Source organism: Procambarus clarkii, chromosome 55, assembly GCF_040958095.1.
Source record: "Procambarus clarkii isolate CNS0578487 chromosome 55, FALCON_Pclarkii_2.0, whole genome shotgun sequence".
NCBI lineage: Eukaryota > Metazoa > Arthropoda > Malacostraca > Decapoda > Cambaridae > Procambarus > Procambarus clarkii.
The window spans coordinates 8,247,649-8,258,309 of record NC_091204.1 but is presented as its reverse complement, the minus strand read 5'-3'; positions in this window follow the sequence as shown (position 1 = coordinate 8,258,309).

The window sequence follows — 10,661 nt, the reverse complement described above, 5'->3', positions numbered from 1 at the left end:
TTGTGTATTTTGAACCATTGGGGTTGTAAACAAACAGAACGGCCTACCCGAAAAGTCGTAACATAAAATGTTGCATATGTTTGCTAATTTATTATTTGATAAATGATTATTATTAATTTACGACAACTATAGAGGTTTCCCATTAGTTAAATTACTGTAGTCTGACTATAATGCTACTACAAAACCTATATAAATCCTGGGAAAGTCACAATGACCAGCGACATTAAAGCATGGAGGGTTAAATAGTAACAGGCAACTGTCGGCGAACGAAAAATTCATTTCCAAATTTATTAGATGTTTTCCTAAATATAAAGATCGATAGGCTGGAATTTTCTGGATTATGGCCTAATTAAGGCAAAAATATATATATTTTTACTTGAAGAACAAATATCAGAGCATAGTCAGTGAGTTATAGAATAATAAGAGTGTGGTATTTCATTGTATAACAAGAGATAGTCCATGGAAGCGAAAATAGACGTAGTTTTACACAAAATAACGTCCAAAAACAGCCGTAGAGTCAAACGGCAAATGTTGACGTTCTTTTTAAGAGGACAGGTTGAAGAAACAACACTCAAGCCTTGACGCTTCTCCCAACATCCGGGGGAGAAAACCTTCACACAAACTGCACCTGTCATAAAGAAGATGAAGACTCACCAGTGTCCACAGTGTCCGAAGGTATTCACCCGTCCTTTACATGTGAAGACTCACATGTTAGTGCATTCAGGTGATAAACCTCATTTGTGTCCACAGTGTCCGAAGGTATTCACCCGTCCTTCACATCTGAAGACTCACATGTTAGTCCATTCAGGTGACAAACCTCACGAGTGTCCAGAGTGTGGGAAGAAATTCAGTCGTCTTGAAACTATAAAGACTCACATGTTAGTACATTCAGGTGACAAACCTCATGAATGTCCAGAGTGTGGGAAGAAATTCAGTCATCGTGGAAGTATGAAGACTCACAGGATGGTGCATGCGGATGAGAGACCTTTTCAATGTGCCGAGTGTGGCAAAAAATTTAGAGAACGTGGAACTATAATAAGGCACATGTTAGTGCATTCAGGTGACAAGACTCATGAATGTCCAGAGTGTGGGAAGAGATTCAGTGAGCGTGGAAATATGAAGACTCACATGTTAGTGCATTCAGGTGACAAGCCTCACGAGTGTCCAGAGTGTGGGAAGAGATTCAGTCGTCTTAGTGATATGAAGAGGCACAAAATGATACATGCAGGTAATAGGCTAAACACTTCGAGTGTGGAAGGTAATTAAGAGAATGTTGAAGGATAATGAGACACATACAGGTATATTAACTTTAATCTAACAGTGTGCTATCACAATGTCAGTTGGATGTTCTTCAAAGGTAATTCTATTTTGTTTAAGAAATACACTTCACCATGAAAGGTAAAGATCAAGATATTTTATTATAATGTTCTTTTATGAAAGTTAGATGACCAAGCAAGAACTAGAGAAGCTGTCATTATAGGAAAATTCAAAATTGCTTATAAGTATAGTGTGACAATAATCTCCTTCAAGAGATTGAGCCTGCTCTTCCCTCTACAAATACGTCGCAACATACTATATATAACTACTATGGAAGAAATGTCCAACAACGACAACAACACCAGCAAGGTTTGCCAGAGCGCAAAACGTTGCAGCCAGGGACACCTGTTCAGACTCAAACCGCCAAACTACCTGTTGATCGCTACCGGCTCCGCTGATTGGTCGCCGGCCGGGCTGCAACTGCACTCCACCCCCCCATACTACTTGATGTCTGGGGTCGCCACGACCTCAGACCTCAGAATATTCTGTGCTTTCGCAGTTATCACTCCTCCCGGCTAGACGTTAGCGTGTACTGAGAGAGGTGGTAGCTTAAAGCCAATATTCCAGCACCTCCCTTTAATTTTGTGTTGCACTTCTTGTTATTTTATCTTAACGTAACTTTTCATTGTGTCATTTAATTATTCTTATTATTTTGATTGATTGATTTTATTATAAGAATTTGTTTGTCCATTTTTTCATGTTTTGATTTATTTAACGTAATTAAAATTTCATTGTTAAAGTTTACTTGTGTTTTGTGTGTCTTCTCCTTACCTTACCACAGACGAAGTTCCAGTTTTTCTATTTTTTTTTATAACTATGTGACGAGGCCATACCCCTAGCCTTAAACAGCCGAACACCAACGCGTTACCGTCACAAGTTATATGGGGGCCTGTCCTAGGAGCTTCACTCAGGTACTGGTGCCAAGTGGTAATTTATGGTAAGCGTATTTAACTTTGTTAACGTAGCTTTACTATTTTTCATATTCAATTTCATTTTTTATAAGGTGCGGTGTATTGTGCATTACGATAGTAACATATAGTGAAGGTGAGACAACTTTGGATTACGTGGTGACTGTAGGCCGCAGTCATACTCTTAATTGGTCATCTCTCCCTCCGTGTTATTACTCGTGTTTACCATCTTTGTCCCTTGAATATTTCTCATTCTGACAGATCATCATATTGGTACCCTGGTACTGTGGTCTGCCCCGGGTCAAGAGTACCCAATCTTCTGTAATCTGACTGTAGGAGGACAAAGAGGGCCATAGTTCCTCTAGCTCGAACTTTAGTTGCTGAATTGGGACCTCAGCAGCAGTTCTCGTCACCAGTTGACACCTCGCACCCCTACACGTCAGTCAGAGATGATGATACATACAACGGTAGGGAATTAGCTTACTTTTTCAGAGCACAAAAGTTCGCTAATTCTGTAAGTATCATATTAAATTCAGTAGGAAAAACTTGCTTTATGTCCTATAGAGACTTGGCAAGGTATGCCTACATCCTTGGACTACCAATTTTACTTTTGAAGCATTTAACTGTTTCATTTGTTTTCGAAACTCTGTTTCATTTGTTAGTAGGATTTTCTTGCCCTTATCCTCTTACATGAGTACCGGGTACAAGATTTCCTGCGCCCTTGATTTAATTTAATCATTTAACATCTTTTACTTAACTTTAATTGTTAAAGATCACACAGGATAGGTACCAGTTGCCACGTTGTCCTGTTTCTGACATTCACTATTGAATATTCGTGTACCTTTATTTGCTAATTTCACCATGTTTCGTCTCCAAGCTTTCCGTGCAAATCCAGCAGGTGAAATAGGGACTTTAAGTCGTGCCAAGAGGACTGAATTACAAACTCTTGCACATGAGTATCAACTAGAAGTTCCCTATCAAGCCAACAAAAATGACCTACACAACCTGTTGCTGGATTACTATTTAGAGCAAGGTAAGATCGACTCTGAAACTCATGAAACTTACTATATTACAGATAAAACTGATTTGGCGACGATGAAACTCAAACTAGAGCTGGCCAAGATTGAAGAACGAACAGCTGCCATACGGAGGGAAGAACAAGAACGAGAAATCACCCTCAGAGAACGCGAAACTACTTTGAGGAGAGACGAACAAGAACGTGAGATTGCCTTACTCCAGGAGCGGGAACGCGTACGGCTTGAAACCAAACAACGCGAGTTGGAGATGCAACGCGAACATGACAAGCAACAAGCGACTCTGGCTCTAGAGTGTCGTCAACGTGAAATCGCCTTGGAAACTTCACACTTCACTCAACGCCAGCAAGCTACTGCCAATCTTCCCGTCAGTTTTAATATATCACATGCAAGTAAGTTAATGCCATCCTTTGTAGAAGCAGAAGTTGATGTGTTTTTCACCACCTTTGAAACTCTTGCTAATCAACTCAGTTGGCCTGTCGACCAATGGGCCACACACTTCTCAGAGTCCATCTTACAGGTAGAGCTGCAGTCACACTCAGTACTTTGGCGTCTGAGAATGACTACTACACTCTGAAACAAGCAGTGTTAGACGCCTACCTACTTTCCACCGAAAGTTATAGAAGGAAATTCCGTGACCACCTGAAGGCAAGTACCACTACCTTCCTTGAGTTTGCTAACACGAAACGGAGGTATTTCATGAAATGGCTGGAAGCAGCACATGTCTCTACTTTTACAGAACTCGTCAACCTGATGCTTGTTGAAGAATTCTTGAGACGTGTGCCGCCTCCTGTCCGCCTCTACTTAGCAGATAAAGAAGAAACCGACTACCTGAAGTGTGCTAAGTCGGCTGACACTTACAGCCTCATCCACCGGCTGACACCCGAACCATCCTCCAGTAAGAAGTCGTGGTACAGTTACGAGAAGGTGAGCCCCGATCAAGCTGGTTCACAACTGTACTGCAAGTATTGTAGACTCTATGGACATACCATAGACAAGTGTGGTAAGTCTCAATACAAGGGAACCACTGACCAACAAAAACCCAAACCAACTCCTCCTAAGTCCGGTAAGCCTGTGATGAATGTTGGTGTTGATGTTAATGATCTTTCTCTTTTCAGTAACCACCTGTATACTGGACTTGTCTCTGCCAACGGTTCAAATCCGGAGGGACGTTTCAAATTGAAGATCTTGAGGGACACAGCGGCTCTACAATCGATCATCTTGAAGTCGGCTGTGCCCAACATCGTCTACACCGGAGAAACTGTCTTCATCACTGACCTCACTGCTACCACTCCATACCCTCTCGCCAGAGTCCACCTGGATTGTCCCTACGTGAACGGGGAAGTCCAAGTCGCCGTCAGGGAAAAGCCTTTTCCCATGCCTGGAGTGCAACTTCTCCTAGGCAACGACTTGGCAGAAGACCTGCAACCGACCAACCTGATCGTCATGGACAAACCCCCAGGTGTGTAACTCTGTGCCACTAAACCCTATTCTAGAGTATGTTCCAGCAGAGGTTCAAGAGAGTGATGAAGTTTCTCCTCCGGTTCTCGTGACCACCCGTGCACAAGCCGCACGTCCACAGCCAGCTGACTCTACTGCTACCGCTGTCCCTCAAGACCCTCAGAAACTCCCCCTGCATCTGACCAAGTTGGAGTTCCGTAAGTTGCAGAGGGAAGATCTTACTTTAACACCATTGTTTTTCCAGGCTGAGACTCAACCCGACAGTATTCCTGGGTTCTTCCTAGAGAACGACTTACTCTACTGCAGATATAGACCCAGTAAACTGAAGGAGGAGGACGATTGGGCCAACATCGAACAACTTGTGATTCCTACCAGCCTGCGGCCCACTATTCTACACCTGGCCCACGGAGCATTCTCCCACTACGGCTTCAACAAGACTTACCATGGGATTCGTCAAGACTACTACTGGCCAGGTATGGTAAATAACGTCAAACAGTACGTAAAACAGTGTCATATATGTCAGATGGCAGGCAAACCGAACATCTCCATTCCCAGAGCGCCACTGATTCCCATACAGGTGCCTGCGGAACCTTTCCACAGACTCATAATAGACTGTGTTGGTCCTTTACCTCGGACCAGTTCAGGTAACGCCTACATCCTAACCATCCTGTGTCCTACCACCAGATTTCCCATAGCAGTTCCAGTGAAGAACATCACAGCTGCTACGGTTATAAAACATCTATTGAAGATCTTCACTCAATACGGATTTCCCAGGGAGATTCAAAGTGACTGTGGTACCAACTTCACCAGTGATCTCTTCAAAAGGACACTGGAGGAGTTCAACATCAAACAGGTATTGTCCAGCCCCTATCATCCTGCTTCACAGGGTTCTCTTGAACGTAGTCATCAGACCATCAAAGCACTCTTGAAAAAGTTTTGTAGTGAAACCTCGAAGGATTGGGATAAGCAGATTGACCTAATAATGTGTATTTTCAGAAGTCTCCCCAATGAGTCCCTAGGAGTATCTCCTTATGAGATGCTCTACGGCCGTAAGTGCCGTACTCCCCTTAAGGCTTTCAAAGACTCTCTCAGAGATGCCACCTTCAGTGAGCATCAGAATGTGCCCCAGTTTCTTCAAAACCTTCAACACATTCTAGAGAGAGTCCACCGTTTTGCCCATAATAATCTATTGAAAGCCCAGGTGAGAATGAAGACTCATTACGACCAGACCAGCAAAGTACGAAAATTCAAGCCGGGAGACTTCGTCCTTGCCTACTTCCCTATCCCAGGTTCACCTTTACAAAACAGGTTTTCAGGACCCTACTGCGTCAAAGAGTGCAGGAATAATAACAACTACGTAATAGAGACGCCAGATAGGCGGCGGAAGACCCAGCTGTGCCACGTCAACCTCCTGAAGCAATATAATGGTACTCCTCCCACTGTCCTGACTAATTGTTCTACCTTCACAGAACCCTACATCCACAGTGAGACCTTCCCAGCTTCTCCTCCCGAAAGCACTGACAAGGAGTCAGCGCTTTCTAATTCCGAAATCCTTAATGATCTTCCCAAATGCTTTCAGGATAATAATCGTGCTCCTTTGCCCTCTTCTAATTCCACTCTCACCTCGTCAGATAAGCCCTTCATCCTCCATGTCGACGCCAATGGTACCGACGTTGGTGGTGTCGTGATGCAGCAACGAGGCGAGAAGAATACACCTGTCAGCGACTACTGCTACAAGGAACTACGGAACAATTGGCAAGGAGCTACTCTTCCTCATCCTGAAGCTTCAGCACTTCACTCCACACCTGAAAAGTGCTCGGTCCACCATCAACACGGACCACACCACCCTACACCTCCTGCAGCACGCCCACTTCTCATCTCAACGTCTTCTACTATGGGCTTGCTACCTGCAGAAATTCAACCTGGAGACACTCTATACCAAGAGCCTGACAACATCTTAGCCCATGATCTCTCCAGAGTTTATGAAGTAGAAGCGACTCCATCCATTACTCCACCACATAACGACGTACTTCTTCCAGAACCGCAGGCTTCGGGGGAGAGTTGTGACAATAATCTCCTTCAAGAGATTGAGCCTGCTCTTCCCTCTACAAATACGTCGCAACATACTATATATAACTACTATGGAAGAAATGTCCAACAACGACAACAACACCAGCAAGGTTTGCCAGAGCGCAAAACGTTGCAGCCAGGGACACCTGTTCAGACTCAAACCGCCAAACTACCTGTTGATCGCTACCGGCTCCGCTGATTGGTCGCCGGCTGGGCTGCAACTGCACTCCACCCCCCCATACTACTTGATGTCTGGGGTCGCCACGACCTCAGACCTCAGAATATTCTGTGCTTTCGCAGTTATCACTCCTCCCGGCTAGACGTTAGCGTGTACTGAGAGAGGTGGTAGCTTAAAGCCAATATTCCAGCACCTCCCTTTAATTTTGTGTTGCACTTCTTGTTATTTTATCTTAACGTAACTTTTCATTGTGTCATTTAATTATTCTTATTATTTTGATTGATTGATTTTATTATAAGAATTTGTTTGTCCATTTTTTCATGTTTTGATTTATTTAACGTAATTAAAATTTCATTGTTAAAGTTTACTTGTGTTTTGTGTGTCTTCTCCTTACCTTACCACAGACGAAGTTCCAGTTTTTCTATTTTTTTTTATAACTATGTGACGAGGCCATACCCCTAGCCTTAAACAGCCGAACACCAACGCGTTACCGTCACAATAGAAATATCTCTTTAGTTTAGCAAAGATAAATCAAAGCTTTAAATGTTTTTCTTCTTATTTATGTAAATAATAATGTGCTTTCTGTTTTAGTTCTCTGTGAAAATTTATTTAAAATGTAATATACTCTGTAGCTAAGTTATGGACATTATTGTTATAATATTATTTAGCATTGGTGCTGGTGAAGAAGACAGTCTGAGACGTACTTAAGATGAGACCATTTGACTGATAGGGAAATGTAGGTTAATCAGGAAATTTTCTCATCAGATTCATATGCAAACTGATGTCTATTTTATATTTTTTGTTTAGGCATATTTATGAATAATACTCTTGATTATAAAAATATTTCACTGAAGAGTTTATTGAAGGCAGATTGGCATTTATAACTGTCAATCAAGTTAATATGAAATTTAAATTTATATTACTCTAGAAATTTACATCACTTTAAATTTACCAGAAATTTATATTACTCTAGCCTAACTTTATCAGTTATGCTGTAATTGTCTTGGAATAATATTTTACCTGATTTACCTGAGGGCCACTAACCCTAGTTGCCTCGATAAAAACGGGAAGCTGGCAGCTTGTTGAAGGTTCCGTACCCCCTCCCCAATTTTCCTTGATTTTTTCCATGTATATTTTGAAATTCAGCACATTTTGGCAGTTATGGCGTTGGCGGGTAGTCAGTTCCATCGATCAACCCCCTCCCCGCTCAGCTCGTTGTCGCCGTGTGGGGGCTTCGTGGGCGGCTGCCGGAGTGTGATGCTCCTTCGGACAGTCCTCTGTCCTTTTCTAGCCTTGTGCTCCTGCTGCCGTCCTCTCCAATTCTGCTGGGCACCTTTTCCTTTTCCTTCTGTTTCGTTTTTCTCCCCCCTCTTCTCCTATCTGCTTGCCGTTTCCTGCCGACCTTTTGCTCGTTCTGGTTCTTCCATGGACTTCTTCTCTTTTGACGCCCGGGTGCTTGAGGAGGCATACTCATGCACCCGTAGAACTGCAGTACCCGATGTCGAGAGCGAGGGGAACCTTTTATTGTCAATCCCCACTTCGTCACTGAACCCGATCTCGACGGACTGTCGGTTTCTTAAGGTGGCGTTTGTGGGGCGTATACTCACGACGCACCCCTGGGAGGCCCCGACAAGATCGGCGATAGCTTCTTGTTGGGTGTCCTGCCTCTAATTGTGGCTCCATGGTGGGTGTGGGGGCACATTCGTGAGTGAATTTTTCTTTTCGTCACGATGAAAACCCCTGTTTCGGCTGCTTCTGGCTTCCCTTCTCAGGCTCGTGGGGTGGGCGACCAAGCCCCCGAGTCGGTCCGTATTGGAAGACCGGGCTCTGTAGCCTCCGCTGCATTGGGCCCCGACCTTGCTCCTCCTTTGGCCTCTCTGACTCCTTCCCCTGGCTCCCTTCCCTCCTCTGTGGTTGGGTCGAGCCCCAAGCCCCCAGTGGTGACTACCTCGTCCCCTGGCGCGGCTCCTTCTCTAGTTGTAACTACTGCGCCTTTTAACCCCTCTCTCTCTGGGAGTTCTCACCGCCGTCCTCGTCACGGCCGCCCTCGCTCGATTCCTTCCAGTTCTGCTACCTATCAAGCCTTGTTTGGTCCCGCTTCGTGGGCCAAATATTTTGATCTCCTCCCTCTTGATTCTGCGCCTCCTGACGATTTCTCCCTTCATCGACATCTCATTGATTCCGTGGATGCCTCCATTACTTTCAACCCCACTCGTCTCGGTACACGTGTCGTTGCTGCTCCTTCTCAGGATGCTGCTTCCCGCTTGGCTGCCTTGTCCTGCCTTGGCGAGACCCCCGTTCGGGTCTCGAAAAACGCTCAGTTGAATGCCAGTGTTGGCACTATTTTGCTCCCGCCCCATGTTGCAACCGGTGTTCGGGACCTGCGCGACTGCCACGACGATATTCGACATATCCTCGCTGCCCAGGGCCATTCTATTCTCCAGGTGGACACGTTTACTCGTCCCCCTCGTGGTAGTCGCCGTCAACCCCTCCGGGTTGTGAAGATTACCTTTGATGGTAGGACCCTTCCACCCTCTGTCATTCTTGCTGGTGCCAGGTGCTCTGTCCAGGAGTACATTCCTTCTCCTCGGCTCTGCAACAAGTGCTGGAGGTTTGGGCATGGTGCCCTCCGCTGCTCCGGGACTGTCTCTCTCTGTCCTTTGTGTGGTGGCGAAGGTCACTCTAAGTCGGAGTGCACTTCTCCCCTGGCTCGTTGCCTCAACTGCGGTGAGGCCCATCCTACCTTCTCCCGTGCGTGTGTCCATTACAAGCTTCAGGCAGCCGTCCTCAACCTGAAGCACCGGGAGCGTTTATCTTTTCCTGAGGCGAGGCGCCAGGTTCGCCGGCTCCCGCCTTATGCTAATATCTCTTATGCTCGCGTGTTGCGCTCTTCCACTCCTCGTCCTTCCTGCCTTCCTCAGACTCACAACCGTTTCCGGGCCTTGGACCCTGATGCGCCCACTGCCCCCTCCTCTGTTCCTTCGGGTTCTCTCCCGAAGGATCCTCCTCCTGGTCCTCTGTCTGGGGTTCCCCTTCCTTCTACCCGGTCTGTCGTGTCTTCTGTGTCTTCTTCCTCGTCCCCCTCCGGTCCTCCTTCCCATCCTCTTCCTCCATCTATCAGCTCTCCCCACCGCCTATCGGTGCGGGCTGATGTCCATCGCTCTCCTACCGGCCGTCATGTGTGCTCTCGTTCGGCTTCTCCGGTTGAGACACTGGAATCCGTTGCCCGGTACGTAGTTGCTGGGACACCGGTCTCTTTAAGTCAGAAGCGTAAGCCTGGCTCCTCTCCTTCCTCTTCCCCGGCGGGTAAGAAGGCTTCGCTTTCTTCCTCAGCTCCTCCTTCTGGCTCTGTTGCTCCTTCCCCTCCCGTTTCAGTGCTTGCGCCCCCTGTTCCTGCTATGGAGGTTTCTTTGGACCCTGCTTCCCTTTCGGTTGCTGCTCTTGCTGGGGTGCGCTCCCCTCTTTCTGCTCCCCCTCCTCCTGCTGCTGTCCTTGACGGATCCTCTCCGTTGTCTCCTCCTCTTCCTCCTCCTCCTCCTCCTCCTCCGGACCCTGCCCGCCCACCTCTGATCTGTTCTCCCGTTTCCTTCCCTCCGTCTTTGCTCAGTTTACCCATGCCCCCTAACCCTGACTTTGCTGACCCTGATCCCGACCCTGATATTCTTTAACGTGCTCTGTTGCTCTTTCGCCTTT